Genomic DNA, 25,319 nt, shown 5'->3' on the forward strand with positions numbered 1-25,319 from the left:
GGGATAGGGTAGGAGAGAGTTGGCAGAGCCCTTTTTTAAAAAGGCAGGTAGATTATGATTCCTGTTACTGGTTAAAATTTTCAACCAATATAACTTTTCTTCAAATTAAGTTTAATAGTGCAATCTTTAATCATGTACATGTCACTTATTATGATGATTGGCCATTGCCTGATAGTAAGAGTTGAATAAGGAACATCTATAAACAAAAAGCCCATCTGTACAAGGCTCGCTTCCACAGTTGGAATCTTGATGCAAGGAGCTACTCTGGCAGCATTACCACCTCTTCCCATGAATTTAGATAGCTCTGCATAGTCAGTGCTGTACCTGCTTCTGAAAAGGGCCCTACTCTCCCATACTCCACTACAAACATGTTAAAACATCACACTTCTCCTGCACTCCTCGCCATCATGCACACTACCTGAGACTTTATAATTAACAAAGAAAATTTTAATTGGGAGCCAAAATTCCTCCCAAGGACAAAATGTTCTCTTTCAAAATTAAAGAATGAGGCCCTGAGAATGATAGTGTTTTTCTAAGTCAGCATTGCAAATAGAAACAAAAGCTAATCAAGTGCTCTCAGAATTGGGCTCCATGTAACCATCGGTTATGTAGTTCCTTGAGCTTCCACAAACCTGTTGTAACTGCCGTGTGTGCAGAAAGCAGCCTGAAAACAACATTATTGACTTCTGTTAGAAGGAAGCCTCCTAGTAGATCTAACAAAAGTTCATGTCTAATGGATGTGTTCTTCAGTGCCTCTCTATAAGGCAAGATGCCTTTAACAGCATCTTTGAAATTATAGTACTTTGTTCTAGTTTCACAGTAAATGCTCTGCTGGCTGTGTGGACTCTCTTGGGTTTCTTCTTTCTTTGCTGTGCTGTGAAAACACACGCTGCATATATATTGTTATTATCATTGTTGTTAAGAAGTAAGAGAGCATGAGTTTCTACCCCATCATCTGTGCAGAGCAGAGGCAGTGAATCCTGCTGGAATGTAATAACAATCTATAAGTAAACCAGTCATGGCAAAATCTATCAAAAATGTGGCAATTTATGAAAATATGTCCCTCAAGCACACCACAGTTGTCATCAAAGTGAGTTAGCTGCCAATTAACTTCTACATCTTACACAAAGGGTGCAAAATGCTAGGGCAAAAATAAAACCAGTTAATGCATATCTACTGTCTATGAACAATAAATCAGAAAGCAAAAATGAGCCTAGCATTTGGCTGTCTTCAATGTGTTTTACCATCTTATGGATTGCAGTTGTTAAGCCTTCTGATCTAGGAAGATGATTTTCAAAAGAGAGAAATAAAATGGAGATGTTCTTGGGTACATATTTTATCTTCAAATTCAAACAAAGTGCACTTCCTGAGTTCTAGGAATTAGGGGCAGGAAAAGCAGCATATTTTACTAAAAACTGTTAAATATCTGCATACATTCCTGTCAAACATTACAATCAGTGTATTTACGTGATCAGTAAATTATTGATTTTTTTTCTTTAACTTTTATTGTGGTGAAAGCATACATTAACAAGGCATTCACCAAAATAACAACTTCTACAATTACAGCTCAGGGACATTAAATGATTGACTTTCAAGATTGAGCATTGAGTTAATTAACTTTTGATAAATCTACCAGAAGTGTGTAGAAGATGCTACATGTGCCTGAGAGACTGAGTGAAATGGTCAGGAAAGGAGGTGACATTTGTACTGGTCCTCAAAATGCATCATTTTCAGCCAATCTATTAGTGTGTTCTTGTTCCACTTCCCCTACTCAGCAGAGGTCTCTCAAAAACAAAGAAAGAAACAATGGTAACTACTCCCAACTTCCTAATACTCTTTCCATCCTGAGCTATCTCACTCCTTGATGAGCCCTTGTACCTGCAACACAGGACACGCACCTCATTACAGCATTGTCACTATCTGTGTATCCTGCAGAAGGTCTTGAACCTATTCGTCTGTCCTTAGACTTTAATATAATAAACCCATGTCATACTCTAAAGCTAGTAAGAAACTTATCCAGAGTTTGAAGGTCTAGAGTAATTTTCCTCTGCCCACATTTATCCACCCAGTTCTCAGTCAACCACAGCTCATTCATCTGGATGGCAACACGATGCTCTGATGTGCTCTTCTCAAAAAGTTTCTATCGTCATTAACATCTTTGTTATTCAGTTTTGTCATCAAACCTTTCCTGACACGCCATGCCTTTGCAAGTAAAACTCTTTCTTCTATAATCCCAGAGTTCATCATTTCTGCATCTTTTATGTTTAGCTCATTTTCTTTGCTCATATAATTCAATAAATACATATTGAGCCTATGATATTCTAGGTATTTCTGTGAAAACTGTGAAAGAGCATTAGGGAGAAAAAAAAAATTCTTTCTTTAAGTCTGCAATTTATCATGGGGATTCAGATCATAGACAAATAAGTAGCATGTGGTGTAGTGCCTAAGGCATTTGACTGCTAATTGGAAGGCTGGCAGTTCAAACCCACCAGCCACTCCTCCGAAGGAAGATTGGGCAATCTACTTCCGTAGTGATACTGCCTCGGAAACCCAAGGAGAAGTCATTATGATTGCAATTGACTAGATTGCAGAGTTTGGTTTTTGGTTTATGGTAACAAGTGCTTTGGAGAAAAATAAATTAGAAGAGAGAGAAGGAGGGTTTGAGTATTGTTCAATATTAAAGAGGGTAATGAGGGAATGCTTTAAGGAGAAGGAAATATTTCAGCAAAATCTGAATGAGGTATAGTTAGACAAGCATTTATTTATCAAACAGCCATTGTTTATCTGCTTCCTGAGACAGTCAAAAAATGTAAGTACCATGTTTCTATATGATTTCAATTCCATGTTAGACATAAAACACCTGAAGAGAGAAAACCTATCTTATTGTTTTCACCTTTAGCATCTAAACAGAGTAAGTAAGACACGTACACTTATAAAATGATGGGTGAATGGATAAATTCATGGTCACAGGGGTAGGACAGCCATGGAAAGATGTATTTGCAAGCCACAGAATACCCAGTTCTACAAAAACTGAAAGAGACATGAAAGGATAATTCCCTAGAGCCATCAGAAAGAACATGGCCTGACTTGTTGTCAGAATTTGGACTGCTAGTCTTCAGAACTGTGAGAGAATATATTTCTGTTGTTACAAGACACCAAGACTGTGACACTTTGTTATGACATCCCTAGGAAACTGAGACAGGTGAAGTAGAAATATGACTGAGTATATTGGAAGTTCTTAATAACTATTTTGAGACCCTTGGGTGAATCAGCCACTGTAATATAACTGCCAGGTCAGTTTTAGAGTGGCAAGAGGCCTTTCCAAAAATACCATTTCGCTATCAACTTCCCATAGCATAGTGTATAAGGTATTTGGCTGCTAACCAGAAGGTTGGTGGTTCAAACCCACCAGCCACTCATTTGAAGGAAGGTTGGGCAATCTACCACCTTGGAAACCCAAGAAGGGGTCACTATGAGTCAGGTCAACTCCACAACAGTGAGGTTTTTTAATCCAACTGTACTCTGAACTCATGGATAAACTGTTAATCCTTCATATTCCTCACATTGTGGAGTATGACAATAGTAAATACTTGGAAAGTGTATTTGATTGTTTGATTCATTAGTTGGTCAGTTAGTTGGTCAATTGAGTAGCTTTGAGATAAAGAAAAGAGAGCATCCTAGACTGGTGAGAATACACATTTCCATTTGGTGGCTTCATTTGTTCACCTCACCTTTACCTGCAACACAAAGCGGTTTGGGCTCATATGTCCACGACTCCACCATTACTGCACTTTTGTTACAATCTCAGTGACTTTCTATTTGGTAAATGTAGTGTACACCTTAACTAAACTCTAATTGATTTGATCATTGTTTTTTTTTTTTTTTCCATTGACTTTCCTTTTTCTGTTCATATGTTAAATGTTAATATTGCCAAGGCTTTAATCCTTAACCTACCTATCCACTCACTCTACTCACTCTATACTTCCTAGAGATCTAATCCACTCTTGGGATTTTTAACTGCCACTTGCATGGTAAAGATAGGTAGATCTATAGTTCTAGCCCTAACTTGTCATTTGAGCTTTCCTATGTAAGTAAATCATTGCTAAATATGATTGGTTATGTCCAAGTAACTTTAAATGAACATATTTGAAATGCAACTTATTGTGCAGGTTTCTGAGGTGGTAAATCTTTAAGGAAGTCAATTGCCCAGTCTTCCTTCCATGGAGTGGCTGTTGGGTTTGAACTGTAAACCTTCTGGTTAACAATCAAATGGCTTAGGCACTACGCCACCAGACTGCTTCTGTAACTTGTCTTCTGAGCTTTACTTTATATGGAAATCACTGCCAAACATCTCTAATTGGTTCCCTCACAGTAACTTTAAATTAACACAATTTAAATTTAACTTGTAGTGCACCTTCAAATATGATTTTCTTTTTGTGCTTCCTTATTCACTGAATGACACCATCATTCATCTACTTTCTCAGCCAGAAACCTGTTAAACATCCTTTAGTGTTTTTTTCTTGCTCACCTCCAAAACTAAATGGAACATGTCTCATATCTTTATATATATTCTCTTGAATCTGTGCAGTGATAACTAATCAACTCAGTCCAGGCTTACACTGTAATTACTTGTGACCTAGTCTCTATTCTCAACAGTCAACTCTTTCTGGGTTCTTAAGCATCTTTCCTCCCACTTTCGCTCCTATTTCTGACACACTTCCTCTGCACACTTGGCAAGATGATATAATTAACCAAGAAGTCACATAATGTTTTTCTCTCACATTTAAAACCGTTCAGTGTCTCCCTGTCTCTTGAGGCACATATTCCAGCACCCTTCTCTGCCACTGCCCTCCTACAGTATGGAGCTAGTGTAGTTGCCTGTAGACCCTACTTGGTTTCAACACTCTGCCATGTTGTCCTGATGTCTTAGATGCCTGCCTTTCTCTTTGCAGCAATTTCTTTCTTTTTTCTTTTTTTTTTTTCAGCCTAGGTAATTACTATTTATCTTTCAAGACACAACTGAAGTATTGTTTCCTCCAAGAAGTCTTCCTGGGACTCTCTGAATTGGGTAGATTTTTTTCTTTGTTCATCTATATCATTATGTGTATCTATGCTGATAAGGTTTATACTTACTCACTAGTGTCACCACCTGACTAGTGATGTCACCACTCATCGAGGACTCAATAGGTGTCACCACCCATTGAGGACAAGGAAGTTTTCCAGAGATGGTGTAATTTTGTACTCTTATGTATAGCATTTTACAGACAATCCTAGTATTTTCAGGATGTGCATTGAGGGTACTTCTTAAATTCTATTTGACTTCTAGCCAGAAGGCTGGCATTTCAAACCCACCAGCCATTCCTCAGAAGGAAGATTGGGCAATCCACTTCCATAGAGATACTGCCTCGGAAACCCAAGGAGGGGTTGCTGTGAGTCTCATCCTACTCAATGGCAGTGAGTTTGGTTTTGTTTTCAGTTTATGAACACAGAAGTCAGTGGGTTCAAGGTCAAGGAGTCTGCTCCAGGAAATCTTTCCAGTTCAGCCTATCTCTCTGTTTCTTTCAATAAATAATTCCTAATTTGTATTATTTCTAATACAATAATGATTATTTGTTAAAACTCCCATGGCCTCCCTAAATAAGCTATAATAAGCTAGAAAACAAACAAAGCTTTGAGATCAGTATACTGGGGTTTGTGAGAAGCAGGGGCCCAATCAGTGGGGGTGAACTAGAATAGTCTAATGTCACCTTCATTTTAAACATCTACTTATTGTATTTTTATCTGTTCATTTTTCTCTCATAATGCCAACTTTTTAATTTTATTCTTAGTCCACATGGATAAACTCACTGTAAGCAGATCCCAAATTTAAATATTCTTAGTTTCAGCTAACCAAATTGAAATAAATATTCCTTTAATTTTAGTTCTAAAGTCCTGAGGAAGAACTTTGATTGTTTAATTGGCATATTGGGAGTCAGGTTTCTTCCCTAGGGATGATAAGGGGAAGTGTTCAAGAGACAGAGCTATTATACTACCATAGCAGGTTAGTAGCCACTTTGAAAACAGAATGAATGGGAAGATTGATTTACTGTGTTAAAGAGGAAAAGAGTTGTGCTGGGCAGAAAAATAATAACTATCCACCTCCATGATAATCCTTCGCATATATTCAGTATATAGTATAGCTTACAAAATTATTTTTATAAAAGAAAATTCACAGCTATTTTCTCATTTATTTCATGCACAGCTGTGATGATTTAAAGGATATTATCCTCATTTTACAGATGAGGAAACTAAGACTCAGAGAGAATAAGAAATCTAATGTGGCTCAAACAGTAAAGGTGGGAGCTAAGGTATAAGTCATTGCTTTCATTCTTTAGCACAAATACCTTAACACATTGATTAATTTCTTGTAAACATCTGAGGAGCTCTGAAACTCAGTATTGACTATAATGTCAGGGCTGAGCTTTCTGGTAGGTGGGATTTGTATTACCATATGGAGTGCCTCTTTTACACTACTTCTAAAAGTAAAATTATATGTTTAAAACTGAGGTTTTGGTGAGTCTTTCTCTGTCTCTCACTCTCTGTTGTTTGTCTGGAGTTTAGACATTCCATGGTTATTAATTTTCACAAATACTGGTTATACCTCTGGAATCATTTATTTATTTGATAAGTATATTTTGAGTCTCTGTGCTTGGCCCTTTGGGAAAACATGACACAGTCCCAGTCACCAAAAATTTCAGGTAGTTCAGCCAGGCATGTATACTTGTAACTATAACAATATCTATCTACACATACAGATGATGAAGGCTGAATCAGAGGCACAATCAAACACTACAGGAATTCAGAGGAAGGAAATTTGCTGCCACAGCAGGATCAGGGAATTTACTACTGAAAAAGTGTCATTTACTTGGGACCTGGGAAGATGATGCTGGGTAATGTGCAAAACAGACATGCTTGTGGGGAGTGGGCTCCTCAAGGTTATACTCAAACCTGGGCTCTATCTGGGCCTCACAATATATACTTACCCTGGCTATGTATTCACAAGCATAATGATTGTTCTCTCCAACTCTCTTATATATTTTTCCTCCACACAAATGCCTACAAATCCAGTTTTCTATCTATAGAAGTCTAGAAGTCCTGTTTCATTCTTGGAGTATGTGTGTGTGTATGTGTGCGTGTGCAATGCATACATACATAATCATACACAAATATCAAAGACTGGAATTTCATAGTATAAATGCTAAAATATTAGGACTATTCTGTCCTTTGCCCTAGTAAAAGTGTGCCTTTGTAAATAAATACATGATCCAGTGTTCTGTCCAATGGGACTCTATGCTATTGTGTAGAAAGTGTTAGAAAGAGGAATGTGTGGCTCCCTGGAATAGCCTGGTTCTTTACAGCATCTTTCTAGCCATTCTCATTCCTCAAGAGCAAGGGGTGGGAAGTGTCTAAATTTAGGCCAGGCTGAATTTTGGTTAAAGGCCACAGCTGCATAATTGTCTTGTGAAAATATATGACATCTGTTTTTGAGATGCAAAACTATTGTATTTATTCACTCAACACATATAATTAAAGCAGCTGCTATAAAGCTTTGGTATAGTTAGAGGATTGGGATGCTAACCAAAAGTTCAGTGGTTCAAACCCACAAGCAGCTCCAAGGGTGAAAGATGAGGCAGGCTGCTTCCATAAAGATTTACAGCCTTGGAAACCCTATGGAGCAGTTCTACTCTGACCTATATGGTCACTTTGACAGAAATAAACTTGTTCACTGTGGGTTTGGTTTGGTTTGGTACAAGGTCCTAGCTTTTGGGAGTTAGTATTAAAAAGGAAGGCAATGTCATTGCTTGATATTACATTGTAACCGGAAAAGAACAATAAATGAAAAAACAGAAAAACAAATAAATCCTATAATCTCAAATAGTGATATATGCTATGAGAAAAATAATTCAGGAATTGAGGTTATTTTAGTTATGAGACTAGGAAAAACCCAAAGGTGATCTGCATGAAAAAATAGGGTGAATCATATGGAAATCTGCAGAAAAAGCATATTATTAGGCAGAGGTAATAACAAGTGAAAATGCCCAGAAACTTGAATAATTTTGCTGTGTTTGAGAAATAGCAACATTATTGAGAAATCAGAAAAAGTAAATGGAGAAATAAAGGAGATGAGGTTAGAGAGATAAGAAGGGCTATGTTATGTGGGCTCCTATAGACCAGGATCAAGTATGATGGGAAGCCAAGAAAACCCATTGCCATGGAATCAATTCTGACTGATGGTGACCCTATGTATTAAAGAGTACATCTGCTCCACAGAATGTTCTTGGCTGTAGTCTTTACTGAAGTTGATCATCAGGTCTTTGTTCTGAGGCACTGGTGCATAGGTTCAAGCCACCATTCTTTATGTTAAAAGTTAATACTGACTGCTACATGAAGAAATAACTACACTGGACATGGAAGGGGGTCAGAGTAGAGCAAGGAGAGATGTTTGGTAGCATTTGCCATGATCTAGGCTTGGAATAAAGTAGTTATTGTACAGGTGGGGAAAGACAAATTTAGATTGTATTTTGAATGTAGACTTCCAAATGGATTGGAAGTGGGGAGTAAGAGAGAGAGAGCATTTGAAGTTAATTCAATGATTTTTTTCCTAAAGCAATTGGAGGGATGATGTTATCTTGTATTAACATAGAGAATGCAGGAGAAGCTACATTTTGGTGGGTGCAGGAGTGGTGCACAGATTAAGATTCCTCTAGTGGGCATGTGAAATTTCAGACATTCAAACAGAGATGTCAAGTTCACAATTGGAGCTCAGGGAAATCTGGGGAATCTTCAGAAAGTAAATGGTACTTAAAATCATGGGATAGGATGAGTGAGCACAGCAAAAGCAACCTTAAAACTGAGATGTGGGCAGCTCACCAACAGAAGATATATACATATTTCTGAAGTAATTCCCATTTAATCAAACCTTCCCAAAACTGTGGGAATATGTGTGTGCTGTATGTTCTCAGGTTACTCTTCCAGATCTTTTTTCTACTTTTTTTTTTTTTTTTAATTCTTCCCTGAATGACAAAGCCTAATATCTAAGTAATGCTTCAACTTGACCCCATTGTTTTCTTTCTTCTATTTGAGTTCGACCATTATGCGAAACTAGAAGGCCATTGGAAGGCAAAGGAGAAAGACGCCATGGGTATTTATTTCCCTTACTCTCTCAGTACAAGCCAGCTGGCTGTTACAAATAGCTGTTTAGGATGGAAGGTAACTTTAAAATTCCCAGATGTTTTCTGTGATATTGATTAACCTAATTTAGTTCCATACTCAAATGTGAACAATGAAAGTGAGCAAATGTTGAAGCTGAAGGGAGGAAACTGATATTAGTTTATTACTGTCTTCCTCACTAACCTAAAATGCCTACTTTCTCTGATACTCAGTTTATTTGATGAATATGTGTCTTTAATACATTCCAGAGACCCGTAGATGAAAAGCATATGGAAACAGGGAGTAGGGTTAGTTGGGCAATTCTTCAGAATCTGGGGATTAAAATGAAGATATATTTCTTTGGAAATATCCTACAGACAGAATTGGTCTGGAGAAAAATCATTCCAGCATGGTTTTAATTCAGACTACCACTTACCTCCAGGTTCTTCTATGTTTTATGGGAAAAGAACACTGGAAGGACTGTAGATTTGTTTCATTTTGAATGTGGTTATCCAGGAACAAAAGTGCTCTGAAACCATGAAGTTGGACTTATTCTACTGCCTATTCTGTTTACACAATTGCCCTGGGAAATATGAAATATGTTCCCATGGCAAGTCAGAAGTGTCAGTTGAACTGACAAAGGCAGTGAAAGCAACAAAATCTCCAAAGTGAAGAGATAAGAAGACATATTCCATCCCGTCTGGCTTGTGTCCTTGTGATGGAGTGATGCAAACTTGTCCAAGTAGGAAAAGATGTTAGGCCCTTTTGCACGTGTCTCATACTAGCTCTCATGTTGTCACAGCCTTGCAGTTCTCTGATGTCTAGGGATAGTGATCAAGGCCTTCCCTGAGAGCACTGGAGTGACTCTGGTTCAAACCACTCAGCAGTGGGTTCATCCTAACAGACTTGAGCTGATGGGCTCTGGCCTCCAGGTCAGATACTCCTCAAAGCAACACTGACTCCATTCCATTTCCTGATGACTCTAAGGAGCCCCAGCTGTGCCTGTGATTGATTTCCCCAACACTGCTATCCAGTCACATTCATTTCAGCCAGAAGCTGTTGTGACTGTGCTAAATCTTCAGCGTCCGAACAGATGCTGTCTGTGTATGAATGCAGGGAATAAGTTAAATCTTTGAGTTAAAGGCATTTTGCAAAATGGATGCTTAGGAAGACCATCCTCTGATATCATAAAAACCAGATCTCTTGTCAGTGATGAGTTTGCTTCAGGCTATTTCTCTGAGATGTTACTACCTGTAAACGAACCAAACCCAGGAAAAGTGAGTGAGATGGCATTGATTTATGTGTAATTCATCCTTTTCTCCTTTTTACAGAAGCTATGGCATAGACAGCTTCCATACCAACCAGGCTGGCCTTCACGTATATGAAATATGAAACTGCGCTGAGTATTCAGTTTTTGTCAAGTCATGAGTTTTATTTATTTTAAATAAAATTTCTATTTGATTATCTGAGGGTATTAATCAATATAGCTACTAGTCCTTTAGAGAAGCAAAGTGATGAGGCTGGAGATTTAAGTTTGAGTCCTGCTTTCACCACTGACTGGCAATATGATCTTGGTCAAATTATTCTCTGGCTTTATATATCAAAAAGGTTATAGTAACCAAACCAAACTCACAGCCATTGAGATTATTCTGACTCATAATGACCCACAATGGGTTTCAAAGGCTGTGTATCTTTATGAAAGCTGACTGCCTCATCTTCCTAAAAGTAGCTAGTGGATGGGGACTGCTAACCTTTCTGGTTAGCAGTCAAATGCCTTAACCACTATGTCACCAAAGCTCCTTGATTATAATAACAGTATGAGTTATTTATGATAATTTACATTACAAATATGATATAAATTGAATGATATAAATTATTTGATAAAAAAGAGATTTTTAAATAAATTTTGCAAATACTAAGCCTTTCCTTTTACTTAAAAAAATTATTATAACAGTAGCATTTTTAAATGAAACTTTAGCCTACTAAATACTTTAGAGCATCTTCTGTCCAGTATTCAGACAGAGTAATATATAAATAGAGACAATTTAAAGGAATTACAAGCTGATGGACTAGGCAAAATAATAATTTTAGTATATTTTAGGTGATTGGATAAAAGAAATTTAACTTTTTCTTAGATTCTAAGATTCACTAAAGGTTGGGTGATGCTTACCAATAAAGAACTTTTTAGGTCAGCAAAGAGGAAATTCAAGACAAATTTTTTTTCAGCTTGACCTTTCACCTTTGATGGAAATGTTACAAGAGTATTTTCACATTGCCTTTGTATTCCAATTACTTGACAGTAGTCTTCTGGGTAGAGACCCTTTCACCTCTTCTCAGGCAATTAGCACAGTGGAGGGCAAAAGGAAGGTGTTTGATAAGGGCCCAGGGATTGATCTGCTTGATTTCTTTCAGTTCCTTCCCTAAATAGAATGCAAAATGCTATTTTATGCCAAAAACAGGGCACCGCATTTGAGCTGAATTTAATTCTAAGTGTTTTTATGGGTTCAGTACAGTTTATCTAGTAAATTACTCTAAGGACATCCTTCTACAGTGTGACAGTCACTCTGACCTGCCTTGCTGTGCTCACATTAGCACAGATCCCATTCTCCAGCACCTACGTTTATTAAAGATGGATGAAATAACTCTCAATGCTTCCAACTAAACCTAAAATTGCTGCTGCACTACACAATAACTATCTAGTGTTCCTTATCCCTTTTCTTCTATTAATAATACATTAAACCTCAGTTATAAAAAACTCAGAGAAAAAAGGGGAAAAAAAGATGATAATGATTTCTTGACAGATCTTGAATGAAAGACTTTAAAGCAGTTTTAACAGAGTTTGACACACCATTTTTAATGTGAAAGTACCTTCTATTTCCCAATATCCTCATACTTAATTGAGAAGTCCCATTTAGGGATGAAGCAAAGAATTTAATGAACCTCTTCCCAAAAATCATTAATTCAAATATCTGATGTTGATTATGCATTTTTTTTTTTTTTTTTTTTTAGCAATAAGTACTCTCCCTGGTGAGGTCTGCATAGAAATGGACTGAATAACTATGTTTTGTGAATACAACCCACACTGTTCAAATTGGAATGTTTTATTAATCACAGTTCTTAAAAGATATTGAACATTGGAGGGGGTAGATTGGCAAATAAATAATACATACTCTTGAAATGGCCCTGAGATGAGTAGCGTTCTCTTTATAAATATTACAAAACTCACATAATCCCTTAGGTAAGGACACAATATTCAACACACATAATGATGAACAACAACAAAACAGCATTTTAATTTGAACCAGAATAGCCCTGGCTATTGCTTGCATACCCTGTTAATACAATGTTCCCGTGGGTATTATGAAGTAAGCTAGGAGTAGCTCCAAATAAAAGATATAACAATAGATCTTGAGATGTAACAATGGACCCACATAGTAGTGCATTTGTTCACTATCTGTGATTAAATGATATGAAGTAGAAGAGATAATACTTATACAGGGAGAGTGGGGTAGCATTTTAGCATCATGTCTGGTAATTGTCGCACATCTCATCTAACAGCCGAACTTATTCTGGGCACATATATGTTTATAACTAAACCATTTACCTATAAAAACGGAATCTGGATGTTTTGGAAATGTAGTAAATATTTTTGATTATATCTATTCTTTAGTAAGAATTATCATGGCATATATTAGCACTGTAAAACTAATTGCTCTAATTAACAGATGCTATCAGCAACAAACTAACACAGAGTATTTTATTTTCCACAGCTGTCATTAATAATTTGTTTTAAAAAATGAAATAAGGAAGAAGAAAAAAAAAAGGAAAATGAATTTCCAAGTATCATTTTGTTTGTCCACCGGTTCATTTTAGAACTCAGTGACCCATGCTCCTTATTCTCTGACTTTTGCTTCCAGCTACTGATACCAGCTTTTGGTACTGGGGTCCTCCAAGTCCATGGAAGCCTCTTTTTTGAGCAGTACCTATGTCATTGGTTGTTGTCTTCAAACTGATACCACATTCTATTTCTTGGTAATCAATTACAAGGAGGCTGGAAACTATGAATGTTTTATTCATTTCTGTATGACCAGTATCTGAGCTTGGGACAATGTCTTTATATGATGATGAAACAAAGAGTTGCCCTTGAGTTAGCTCCAACCCCTAGCAACCCCACCTGTGTCTGAGCAGAACTCTGCCCCATGATTTCTTCATCGGCTGATGTTTTGGCTGGGCATCTCCAGGCCTTTCTTCCAGGGCCCCTCTGGGTGGACTCAAACCTCTAACCTTTTGGTTAGCAACTGAGTGAGTTAATACTTTGCACTACCCAGGGACTCGTATAAAATGGTTGTGGTCATTGTTAGGTGCTGTGGGGTCAATTTTTAACTCATAGTGGCCCCGCTCATAGTGTGACATGGGAAGTCTACCTTGTAGGATTTTCTAGGCTGTAATCTTTAATGAAGCAGACAAGCAGGGCTTTCTCCTGAGGAGTGGCTAGGAGGGTTTGAACTGCCAACCTTTTCATTTAGTAACCAAGATCTTAACCCTTCTGTCAGTAAACACAACACAATGCAACCATTGCTGTGGAGTCGGACCTGACTCATAGAGACCCCTCCTTGAGTTTCCAAGGCAGTACCACTAGGGAAGTAGATTGCCCAATCTTCCTTCCGAGGAGTGGCTGGTGGGCGCCAGTAGGTTCACACACAAAAAAGACAAGTTGATCGATTGGTAGACTGATATTTGAAACACAAATCCATTTAAGCACAGACATGGTTTCTTTTCTACTTTTTCTCTAAAAAGGCAAAAAAAAGGCACATCAATTTATATTTAAGTAGAAATGATTCATCATATATTTCTAATTCTTGACCTTTCTCATGTAAGAGCTCTTATTTATAAGAGTCATACTTATGAGAAGATATATTTTGCTTCATTTCACTAAACATTTTTAAACACCTACTATCTGGTTTGGACTCACCAGCCACTGTGAGGGAGAAGGTTGTGGTAGTCAGCTTCTGTAAAGATTTACAGCCTTGAAAACTGTGGGGCAGCTGTCCTCTGTCCTATATGTTCACTATGAGTCAAAACTGAATCTAGGGCAATGGGTTTGGTTTCAGTTTAGGATTGAACTATGACCAAGTCACTGAGGATGAAAAACATGTAAGATATGAAACTGTTCTCAAATCAAAGTCTTTTATTTATGTCTACATTTTCACTCTCATTGTATGTTGGTACCTGAATAGAAATAACACATGAAGGTCAAGAAGTGAATGTTTTCTTACAAATTATTCTGTTTATTCAAAAGGAATAAGGTATTTGGAAAGCAAGGTAGTTAACACTGAAATTCAAAGATACTCTATTTCATATTTTCAAAACTATTTTCAGATAAACTGAGAATTCTATAAAAGTATATATATATATATATATATATATATATATATATGAGCTCTGGTAGCATAGTGGCTAAGGCACTTGACTGCTAACCAGAAGGTTGGCGGTTCAAACTCACCAGCCACTCCTCGGAAGGAAGATGGTGCAATCTAATTCAGTAGTGATACTGCCTCGGAAACCCAAGGAGGGGTCGCTATAAGTTGGGTCCGACTTGATGGCACATAACAACAACAACAACTATATATATATAAACAGCTATCAAGTCAGTAGTTAAATGGATGAATAGTCTCTGTATTTTTGTATATTAGAGATGACAACAATACCAGGCATGAAATAACAATTTAACAAACACCCAAAGGATCTTTTTTTTTTTTTTTTAAGGTAAAGTAAGGGCTCTCTGAGAATCAAAATGATCATTCCTAAATCTTTCAATAAATTCTGCTTGAATCAGCTTAAATGGCATGATCTGGTGTTATATTCTCGGTATGTGTATTGTGTTGAGAACATAGGCAATTTTGACAAGGCTCTGTCATCTGTCTTGCATTACTTTCTGCAGCTTCAGATAATATGCACACTTTCTTGCCTCATAGAGTCCTTTTTAATCTTAGGAAAAAGTTTTCCTTTGGAGAGCCCAGATAGAAGAGGTAAATAACAATAATAATAATAAAATCAGCTCTAATCTGGATTCATGAATCTACAATAGCCAAAACACTTAAACACAAGCCTCTGTTTACCACAGTAGTACAGTTATTACACTTAGACAAGTCAGACAATTTCTCTGCATTTCAGTTTACTCAGCACTAGAATAAGACCAGGGAGCTCTGGTAGCATAGTGGCTAAAGCACTTGACTGCTAACCAGAAGGCTGGTGGTTCAAACCCACCAGCCACTCCTCGGAAGGAAGGTTGGGCAATCCTACTTCCGTAGTGATAACTGCCTCGGAAACCCAAGGAGGGGTCGCTATGAGTCGGGGCCGACTCGACGGCACATAACAACAACAACAGAATAAGACCAAGGATGATGCCTATCTTAGAGCATAGCTGTGAAGATTAAGTATGTAGTGAGCACATAAAACCAAAACCAAACTCAAGCCATCAAGTCAATTCCAACTCATAGTGACCCCCTCTGGGTTTCTGAGGGGGTAAATCTTAGAAACAGTAGATTGCCCAGTCTTCCTTCTGAGGAGTAGCTGGTGGGTTTGAACTGCCAGACATTTCTCTGGTTAGTAGTAAAATACCTTAGACACTACACCACCAGAGCTCCCTATGGTATAGAACATTATTTAATAGATAAAAATAAAAAAACAAACTCACTGCCCTGAAGTTGGATCCGACTCATAGTGACCCCTCCTGTAATAGACGTTGTTGTTGTTGTGTGCCATCGAGTCAGACTTGACTCATAGCGACCCCTCCTTGGGTTGCCCAGGCAGTAACACTGTTGTTGTTGTTGTTATGTGCCGTCGAGTCGACCCCGACTCATAGCGACCCCTCCTTGGGTTTCCGAGGCAGTATCACTATGGAAGTAGGATTGCCCAACCTTCCTTCCGAGGAGTGGCTGGCGGGTTTGAACTGCCAGCCCTCTGGTTAGCAGTCAAGTGCTTTAGCCACTATGCTACCAGAGCTCCTAGGCAGTAACATTAAGGAAGTAGAATGCCCCATCACCCTTCAGAGGAGATATGTAGCATCAAATACCTCTAAATTATACTGCTGGTGATGCTTGCTGAGTACTCAATGTGGAGTTGGGTGGAGAGTATTATAAAGTGACTGAGAAATTCCTGAGCCCCAGGAGATCAAGAGTTTGACAAAGCACTTTTCCTAAACCCTGCTTCAGTGATTACCTTTTCTATTCTCTAGGATGATTCATTTAAGGAAACTGTCTTCTTCCTGAAGCCTTTCCTGACTATTCCAGAAGACACAGATCTTCTTTCCCAGACTCTCCAATGCTTGCAAACTGCACTGTACAGCTTACCCACATGGTATCTTATAATTGCTCCCAGTTGTTCCATGTGCTGCCCCAACTAGACTAGAGATCCTGCTAGTCCTCAGTGTTTCATATCATCTGAAATGAAGCTCACACATGCTGGGTAGATTAAGGTTTGTTAAGGAGTGATTTGAAGGGAGGTGTTTAGATATGTGTGTGTGTGTATGTGTGTGATATTTGAAAGAGGGAGATAGATATTACATTTCCTCCCCAATCTGGGCACTAGGATTTGAGGATAATTGCACATATCCTCCTGCCTCTAAAACCTATATTTAGCAATCCCTGAAGGGATTCTCAGAGCTGTATATAAAGTAATAAAGATTCAATAACAATGGCTAAACCCAGTTTATAGAAATAACTCTATGTGGCTTTTTAATTTAAGCATGATTATGCATTTTAACAAACTACCAATTGGTGTTGGAAGTGTGCAGAGATACTTATTTCATTGTTATAGCATGATGAAGGCTTTGAAACAATTTGTTCTACTGTTAATATATATTTCATTTTTTACATACATGCCTCTTTATAACAAAATCTTGCACTGATAATTATATACATAAACAAAAATGAGAAAGATAAAGACTCTAACAGAGAAGGAGTGAGCCAGAGCTGCCCACAGCTGCTCTGTTTAAAGAGGTGGTTGTCTTAAGGCTGACTCAGTCATTTTACCTTTATCTCCAGGGTCACCTCCATGAATATTTAAGACTCAATGGGACCTTTTGACTTTAAGGAGAATGAGCACTGAAGACCTGAGGCCTGAGATCAACAATTAGTTCTGCTGGTGGCCATAGTGCCTCTGACATTTGACTGCTAACCAAAAGGCTGGCAGTTCAAATACTCAGCTACTCCTTGGGAGGAAGGTTGGGCAATCTATTTCTGTAGAGATTCACTTCAGAAACCCATGGAGGGATCACTATGAATCGGGATTGACTCAAAGGCAGTGAGTTTTGTTTTGTTTTTTTAGTTTACTTATATGCGAGAAAACTATAGGCAAGTCTTTTGACATCTATGAGCCACAAAATAAAGATAAACAGAAAAAAAAAAAAAAAACTACTACCACTGAGTCAATTCTGACTCACAGAAACCCCCAGTGGGCTTCCAGGGCTGGAAATCTTTGAGGAAGTAGATTGCCTCATCTTCCTCCCATGGAGCAGCTGGTGGGTTTGAACCACTGACCTTCTGGTTAGCCGCCAAATGCCTGACCAACTATGCCACCAGAGCTTCTTAAGATAAAGATAGTAATAGTTAATATACTTCAAGGAGCTCTGGTAGCATAGTGCCTAAGGCACTTGACTGCTAACTAGAAGGCTGGCAGTTCAAACCCACCAGCCACTCCTCGGAAGGAAGGTTGGGCAATCCTACTTCCATAGTGATACTGCCTCGGAAACTCAAGGAGGGGTCACTATGAGTCGGGGCCGACACAACGGCATATAACAACAACAACAACAATATACTTAAAGAGCAAATATTTGGTATAGAATGTAATATGTCCTCCTACAAAGTAGGTAACTTGTTCTTTTCTGTGTTTCACGTAACTGGGTGTCTTGTGTTATTCAAGCTGCTTCCTTGTATGCCATGATTATCTCAGCCCCTAGTAGAGAAGAGAGAAATAGGCTCATAACCATTTATACTTATTGTTACCAAGTCCCCACTTGCTTTACCAATAAAGGTCTAGGCTTTTACAGAGTTATCTCCCTCCAAGACTCTCAGAAAACACTTAGAAGGAAAAATGAGCCTTCTAGCTGTTATTTACCTTTGTAACTTAAGCTTTGTGTACAGAGTAAGTTGCTAAGGTAGTGCTGTAGGTCTGTATCTCTGTTCAATTACCTCTTCTTTTTTTTTTTCTTTTTGCACTCTCACATTTTCCCAAAAATACTCCATCACCTAAGCTGATGATCACAGCACAACACAAATATAACTCAATATAATAGAAACTTATCACTATCCAAGCAAAGTGATGCCCTTGATTTTTCATTAATACTGGTAGCTAGGGTTCCACAAAAGGGGTGCCTAAACTGGAAATATGACAGTAGCAATTGACATAATACACTTGATAACTTCTAGCAGGTCAAGGATTCCCATCCATGCTGGGAGGCATCGGGTAAATCAGAATTCTGCATTGACTATTTTTGCTGCCTCTAGACATCTATGTGTCCTGCCACACTCGATGGCTAACACTGATGTAAGAGAGTGATTAGAACATGTGCTTTGATTAAGCAAAGATGGGAAATATAGAGCAACAAGGTCCCTTGGACTCCAAAGTGCCAGAGCATTGAATAACACAACTCACTCAGGGGTCATAGCTAACTCTCTTCTTTTAGGTACACACCACCAGCTGAAGGAATCTGAAGGAATTATGGCATAAGATGTCCATGGATTTTTTGCTCTGTTTGGCCCAATAGTCTTGACTGGGTCTTCTGAAATTCCTGGTAATGAATTTCCTATTAAGGTGTTCATTGTTTCTCTTTGAAACCTGGACTCAAATGTCCCATGCAACCCTAATTCTTTGCATAAATGAATTAAAAGGTATGGTCCAATTTTACTTGTCAGAAGCATCTTAGCTCATGTTTGGTCCAGCCAAAATGCACTTTTATAAAATACATCTGAGTTTACATACTAACGGCCAACAAAAAGCAGTATCTTAATCTACATGCATTGAAAATTCATACTTTAAACATAAGATATTTCATCTATAGCATTTATAGAACTCAATTAGTCTATTTTTATGACTATATAGATTCATGCAAAACTATATAACACTCATAATTATGAATGTGTGTGTGTGTTTGTAGCTGTAGCTGTTAATACACTTCAAACAATGCTATGGAGGAAACACTCTGATTATGGCCATTTAATAGATAATCAGGAAAATTCAAGACAGAGAAAAATGGAAAATAAGCCTATCGTCACAATGTAGTATTTAGTCTGTGACTTGAACAGTTTATTTTGTTTTTCCTAAAATATTCTTAATTACTTTGTGTAGTATAACAACAACAGTAATTTGCATAGTAGCTCTTGTGAGAGCTATTTTCCATTTTGTAGTTACAATATTAATGCTGGCAAGTTCTGTTTATATGATGGTGGCCTTGATGGAGGGGCTTTTCACATTTATTTCCAACTTTTGTATGGTGAATAAAACCTTTTCTCTAAATTGTTTTTCAAGGATTTTCAAATTTTAGTGTGCACAGAACGGCTTGTTAAAACAGATTTTTGGGGCTTTCCCCCAAAGTTTCTGATTCAGGAGATCTGATATGGGGCCTGAGAACTTGCATTTCCAACAAGTTCCCAAGTGAGGCCAATATTGCTCATCCCTAATCTGTATTTTGAGAATCTCTGCTGAATACTTACTAGAAAAACAGTTATTGATATGATGAGGCCTAAATTATTGTCCAAAAATTTTCATAAAAACACCATACTTTAAAAACCATGATTTTATCATTTCATGTCCACTAGCAGGACATACAGCAAATACTCACTTAGGATTTATCAATGGGCAAACCACTTTATATCTGACTCAATTATTCAGTGCTTCAAATTAAACATGCTTCATTTAAGGTTCATTTCCACATTCATAGGTAGTTGGCTGGTAGGGAATTTTTGGTGGACTACAAATTGTGTCTGCCTTTTCTCCTATTTACTTTTAGACTCCTAAATAGAAGTTTTCCACCTTGGGACCCATCTGCAACTCTGGGCCTCTGCCAGAAGGGAACAGAGAGGAAGATTAGGCAACGAGGAACTAGAGTTGCAGATCCCTCTTCAATAACCCAGAGCTTTTTGCCTGTTCTCTGGTTTACAGAGGTGAAAGGGTAAACAGAAAGGCATCCTGTACCCAGAGTCCAACTTATTTCCACTGATACCTTCGGTCCTGACCACAATTTTCACCTCACCCAGGTGTGAAACCTTTCCTGGGGAGAGGAAGATGCAAACCTCTCTGTCACCAGCAGGTTCAATTCAATGTCTTGCATCTTAGGGAAGAAATTGGGTTTGTGGTGAGGCCTCTGATTTTACTCAGACACTTGAACTATTCATCCTCTATTAGACACATATGAAGGGAGGAAATTGGACTTTCTCAGGTTTCAGATGTATCAGCAGGGATGTATGACTGAAAATTAATTCCCTGACACAGACTGATGAAGCCAGCATTTTCCTGAAATACTGAGATATATGATGTATTTTTCATAGCATCAGGTATGAAGAGTACATGCTTTTCATAGTCAAATTGTTGATATTTTGACAATGGGACACGGTAATCTTCCCTCTTCATAAACAACTTTTCTCTAAATCAGTCAAAATGTCAGGAATTTGGTCACTGTGTCTAAAGTTGTAATGAACACAAAGAGTCATTTAACTAAATAATGCTAGATGAACTAGGACACACTTAGATCTACAGTTTTGCTATGGTCAAAAACTAAAGTCTCCTTCCTCTTGGTGTTTTATTTAGCTATGAGATGCACATTTTTTCAAAACTTTTTTCTTGATTGAGTGAAAATGTATAGAGTAAGTTAGTCTTCCATTCAACTGTTCATATAAATTTTGTTTTCTGACATTGAATTCAGTCTCCACAAGGTAACATCACTTTTCCCAATTCGTCTTTGTGATTAGCATTTCCATGTGTCCTTTTTTGCTGTCTGTTCCTGCCTTCTGAGCTTTATCCCTGGGCATATGCTGCCCTTGTGATCTCATGTTCTTGGTCATTCCAGGAAGTCCTTACCTCCTTGGTGTTATTGTTAATCTCATAGGCCTATCTGTTGTTTGATTGAAAATTGCACCAGAAGGAGGTCAGTTCAGTTCCAGGCTTGAAGGATGACTAAGGCCTATAATCTCGAGGGTCCCACTATTCTCTATCAGACCATTTAACCTAATATTTTATTATTATTATTTTGAGTTTTGTTCCACATTTTTCTCCCACTCTATCCAAGATCTTCTATTGCGATCCCTTTCAGAGTGTTTGGCAGTATTACATGGGCACAATCTTGTTTTTTGGGTCACAACATCATAGAGACTGAGTTAGAGCTACATTATTACCTATGATTTTTAACTTTTCTCCTTATACAAGTAATAGTTTAAGCATTGCTTATCTCTAAGATTTACCCAGAATGCATTGGTAAACATCCTTAAGTTAACTTGGTTTATTTTTACATCTAATCTCACTTATTTTTATTTCATCTCATTTTTTCTTTAATTTATTACACAAAAGTCTCATACAAAATCTCTGAGCATTAAATCTTAAAAGTCACTTATGAATCATGACTCCCAGAGCAAGTTCCTTGGTTTTTCTGATCCTTTGTCCATTTATTTAAAAAAAAGAAAAAGAAAAAAAAGTGTCAACTTCCTGACATGGTTGTCATGATAATGAATGGATGATTTGTTATGAATTTTATATGTTAGTGAATTTCCAAATGTATGAATTATTACACAAAATCGTTGGCTGTTTTATCTCTATGTGATCATGCTAACCCACATGTTGTACTTTGTAGTAAAAAGAATCACCTAATCAAAATGATTAAGATCTATGACTGGAACAGCATCCAGAGGATGCTCAATATATTGACTGAAAGATAAGACTGAAGGATTTAATGAGATCTGGCAGCCCTCTCTTGACTGTACATTGAAGCCAAATAATTGGGATCTTTCTATGCTGCACAAACCTGACATCAGAGAACACTTCTAGAAACCAGGAAGCATGTTGGAGAAAAAAGTAAAAACAAAGAATCAACAAGACACAAAGGTTATAGACATCCTTGAAATACATCCAAGAACACCATCTTTTCAGCTCCAGTAACAGCCTATGCCAGAGCTGAGTTTAAAGATTAAAAGCAGAGTGTTTTGTGTACTTTAAAATACTGAGTAATGTTTGAGATGAGCACGTGTGGTTACCTATCAACCAAACCCCTTCTTGTCTCTGGGTTTTAAACACAGATTAAATTATCTAGTGAGTCTTGAATGGAATTTGAGTGGGCCATCTGATCTCACTAGGAATGTAAGAAAGAGTTCATTGGGTCTCCAAGAAATGGCTTTTCAGAAGTCTGTTGTGTGTGTATGTGCATGTGTGTGTGTGTTTCTTTCTGGAAAACCAAAACACAATCAAGCCAGGGCTTCTGAAAACAATTTTCTCTGTAGCCTAATTCTTTCTACCTAAAACAAAATATGGGATAGAAACTAAACAAAGCAACATATAGTGTTTGGAAAGGTAAATGATGGTGGACTTATTGATGGATGGGATCAGGAGAGAAAATGTAAAGGAAGCACCAATATTAAAAATGGTCAAAGTACCCAACACCATTCACCTTATTCTCCTTTAGGGTGACTTTCTTCTGAATTGGAAAGATCACCAGGAGAATTGATAAGAAAGGATGTTCAGTGATCACAGTGGAATCCAGAAAAAATTGTTGTGTTTTGAAATATTTCCACAAAATAAGATATTATTCACTTGTTAGAACATGGAGATGTATGTTAAATTCAGTATACAATCACAGATGCATAGATGCTTTAAATGGAGAACAGTAATAGTTGGTCTTTATTATAGCAAAATTAGTATGGATATCATGTGTGCAATTAACTGGAGTAAGTCAAGTAAGTATTAGAAAACTAACAATTTGTCTATTAAAAAAGCCTATGCAAAATATAATAAGGCTCTGAATTAACTACATAGCAATGGACAGGGAGATGAGTAAGCAAATGAGATCAATATTGCAAAGGCAGAATACTGAATGATGTAACATATATGAATAAGGACATAGGGAGTGACTCAGATGAATGTAAAGGAAAGCAGAGGAATACATGAATATAACCAAAAGAGATGAGTCTGGTTGATTAGGGACATAATAGTGCCATAATTATAAATTAGATAATCAAAAGCAGAAAATGATTGTTCCAGGTGATGGATACATCATCTGGAGTCTAGATGTTTCCAGAGTAGGAGAGTATTAATTTCAAAGCCATATTTCAGAATGATGAATCTGGTGGGAGTATGAGGGTGGCTTGAAAAGTGTAAATGCTTTGAATAGTCATAGGTTGGGCTTTGTTAGAAGCTTCCAAAGGACCATCACTAAATGACAGGATATATAGTTAGGAGACAGTGGAGCATCAGTGTAAATGATGATGATTTATGATTGCATAACTAAAAGGACTTTGTGTCTGGCAGGTGGTCACGCATATTGATTTTTAAGAACAATTTTCAGGGGCATAGAGCCTACATAATTTAAATATGGTATTCAATTTTCACCAAAAAGAGCGGTCTTTACTTATCCTTCCAGAAGGCAAGCAAGCACACAGCCGCAGGCAAGAGGAGGGGGTACTCTATGTATTTTCACTGAGGTCCCCCCGTAGCAAAGGATAAAGACAAGAAAGACACTTATTGATAAAGAAATTTTAATAACTGGAAGGAAAGGATAACAGTTTTCAGCTTATAGAACTTGAGTACAATTACCTGACATCTATTTTTTAAAAAAGAGAAGGAAATTTAATTGAATGCTCAGTTAGACATCTATCAAAATGAATTTTCTTTAAAAACCTCATATAACAATATCCCATTTCTCTCTCAGCATAATGATTTCTTACCAACAAAGCCTGTCAGTGATTCCTAGAAGCAATATTGAAGTGACTTCTTGCTGGAAATTCAGCAAATGAACTTTTTCTGCTCCCAGAATCTCTCTCCTCATTAGGCTAGTTAGAAATTCGCCCGGGGCTCCCAGCCCTCCTTCTCTCTGATGGATGCTAAGTGTAGAGGAGCTAATGGACACTTTAACTGTTAGGGGGCTTTCGATTCAATCCCTTGCAGTCTGGCAGCTCATTCTGAGTCCTTTCTCGAAAGCTGCAATCATATGCACAAATATGATGGTTAAAATATGAGGTGGAAGGGAAACAGTAGGATAGTTTTCTTTTTCCCTTCATGACTAAGGAAGATAGTTGTTAAAAACAGGAAGTAATTCATGAAGACTTCCAACAGATTGGAACTTTCACCTCTTCGAAATGCCTCTCACGCTGGTCTGTCCCAACAAAAATCTTCTCCTTGCAGAAGTAGGAAGGAAGCCCTTTCTGCAGTTATAGCTATGATGATACTGTCTTTTCCTGTAGGCCATGGAGTCATATAAATTTTCCTTAAAATATCTTCTAATAACAATTACTAATTGAATAAAATAACCTTAAAATGGTTTAAATTTCTAATAAAGGAAAACTATTAAGTCCTCTGGAAACATAAAATATATTTCCATATAAATGTGTGTTATCTGAGAGTAGCTGTAATTAACCATCTTTCCAATTACTTTAACTGATGTCACCTTCTGCTTTTTACCCTACTTGTCCTAATATCAGCACCCAGAGAGTAGGTCAGTAATTGTTCTCTAATTGTCTATGTCCCTTTGTTTCTCTCTAGTCAGAAGGCTTTTAAGTTTCTTATTTTATACTTCTCTACTCTCCCCCAACAAGCTTGAACTGGGGTTCTGATTTAAAGTTCTTGATTGCATTTTTAATCTTTAGGTTAAATTTAGTTTGAGAAAACATTGGCTTATTGTTTCAGATGGTTCTGATTCAACAATCCCCAAATGTCTAGACATTCAAGTGAGGTCAGGAAAAAAAATCTATTCTTTGAAATGTATTTAGCAATTCCAGACATCGATTTGGAGAATGTGTCTTCCACAGGCATCTGAAAGAGAAATTTGTTCTGGTTCTATATATGAATCAAAGTGGCAAGACTCAGGGTGTCTTTTCTTACTAAATGTAAGTTCTTTTTGAAATCTATAAAGATGCTCTTGTGAATTTGGCTGG

This window comes from Orycteropus afer, unplaced genomic scaffold (genome assembly GCF_000298275.1).
Source record: "Orycteropus afer afer isolate SDZICR_OR568_19922 unplaced genomic scaffold, OryAfe1.0 scaffold00058, whole genome shotgun sequence".
Lineage (NCBI taxonomy): Eukaryota > Metazoa > Chordata > Mammalia > Tubulidentata > Orycteropodidae > Orycteropus > Orycteropus afer.